Source organism: Galeopterus variegatus, unplaced genomic scaffold (genome assembly GCF_000696425.1).
Source record: "Galeopterus variegatus unplaced genomic scaffold, G_variegatus-3.0.2 Scaffold8136, whole genome shotgun sequence".
Lineage (NCBI taxonomy): Eukaryota > Metazoa > Chordata > Mammalia > Dermoptera > Cynocephalidae > Galeopterus > Galeopterus variegatus.
Window position 1 is genome coordinate 28279 of NW_007734247.1, and position 1891 is coordinate 30169.

General features: G+C 35.6%; 1 long non-coding RNA gene across 1 annotated transcript in view; it reads left to right on the forward strand.

Annotated features, from left to right (window-relative positions):
* Positions 1-221: 221 nt before the first annotated feature.
* Positions 222-1891, forward strand: part of LOC103608201 — a 54452-nt gene continuing 52782 nt past the window's right edge. The window contains exon 1 of the long non-coding RNA XR_552023.1: positions 222-321. This is a non-coding gene — a long non-coding RNA (uncharacterized LOC103608201). The remainder of the gene's footprint in view (positions 322-1891) is intronic.

The following is a 1891-nucleotide window of genomic DNA, read 5'->3' on the forward strand; positions in this document are numbered from 1 at the left end:
CTAAAGTCCACAAAATAATGCGTTTTTTGTTTTGTGCATGTGTGTGTGTGTGGTATTTTTTGCCCCAATTCTCACACGTTACTGATTTGAAGAGTGACTGCAGTGCATACGTGGAGAAGCAAGCAGCAGTGGTGGGGAAAGGGTGGGGAAAAGTGCGGGCAAGGACAATTTCGATTTGGAGACCCCGAATAGATCCCATTGGGACTTGCCAGAATCATGAATTAGAGCTGGATGTCACCTGTTCACTGAGCCCTTTGACTGCCCTTCTTAGAAATTCTGTGTAGTGGTGGCAAAGCCAGGAAAACTGAGGGGCAGAAACCGGTAAGTGACCCCTCAGTGAGGCCAGATGGCCAATCGAACAGCATCTGGAATCACTTTGCCTGCAGTTAACTGCATATTTTATCTCTGCCATGTGGTATCCTTTCTAATAAGTCTAATAAAGCTCTTGTTTTAGGGCAATAGATCTAATAAATCTCTTGTTTAGAAGGGGATTGTTACTTTGTTTTGGCAAATTATAAAGGGGTGAATACACCCACATGATTTGAAAGGGGATAAAATGTCAAATATCAGGTGGAGACATCCTAACCCCTGGGCAGCCAGGCAGTAGTATGGAGAGGAAGCCTAGGTTTGGACAGAGGCTTCTGTATGGGTCATGAATGGACTCAGTATCTAAAAGAGTTCAATAGTAAAATTGTGAATAAGGCAAATTATTTATTTAATACAATCCTTGCAACCTTCATGGGTCCATGCTATATCTTTGCTGATTTCGCTCCAGATTTTCAGCTCTTTTTTCCCCAAAACTTCAATGCCTTCAGGCTTTGGTCTCTACTGACATAAAGAAAGATAATTAAATGAGAAATTAATTAACATTAACCCATGATTACTAAATTTCTCAGTCCCAAAACTTCAATGCCTTCAGGCTTTGGTCTCTACTGACTAAAGAAAGATAATTAAATGAGAAATTAATTAACATTAACCCATGATTACTAAATTTCTCAGCTTTTTATTGAATATTTACATTTTATAAAGAACATTGTGAGGATGCAGTGGCGAGGATTAACACAATAGTTATCTACATTTAATATGCAATGTTATTTCAAGAAAGAGAGGCATTTCCAGTATCTCTCAAATGACACTGGATTGCTGATCACGTACTGTTTATGGGAATAATGTGAAACTTAGAAATGGAATCTACTGTGTATCTTTTACAGACAATATATTAAGTAACACCAATGAGAATACACATTTAATAATATTCTATCCTTCCAGAACCTAAAGCAGTGCCTGGAAAATAACAGTTATTTACTAAATGTTAGCTTAATGGCTCTACTATCTAGAAACTAGCTTTTGTCAACTGACATTAAGGTTTCGATGGGTACTATGTAGCTATCCTTGGTTCAATGATTCAGTCATAAATATTAAAGAAAGAAACACTTTCCCCATATAACAATAGACCTATCTAGAGGTTTAATAAAAATCTTAAATTCTTAACGGGAAAGCTGTTCTTATTCACCAATCTGAGCAAGACCCTCTTTTCTGATACTAGATAATGTTATTTTCATCTGTATGAACGTACACTAAAAAGGTGACTAACATCCAATGAGTACCAAATATGCTCTGTGCATTTTTCTGTCTGTAACATTTGTCATACGTTTTCATATTTAAACAAAATATTGACTAATTACTATTATAACTATATTTTATAGGTAAAGAAACAGACCCAGAAAAGTTAAGTAATGTGCTCAAATTTATCTAGACATATAGAAAGAGTTAAGATTTAGGATTCAAATTTAGTTCTTTTTAATTCTAAAGACTGGAGATTGTGTACCTACTATACTGTGGAATAAATCCTGCTTTAACACTTGATTACAAGACTAAATCTTAAATTATG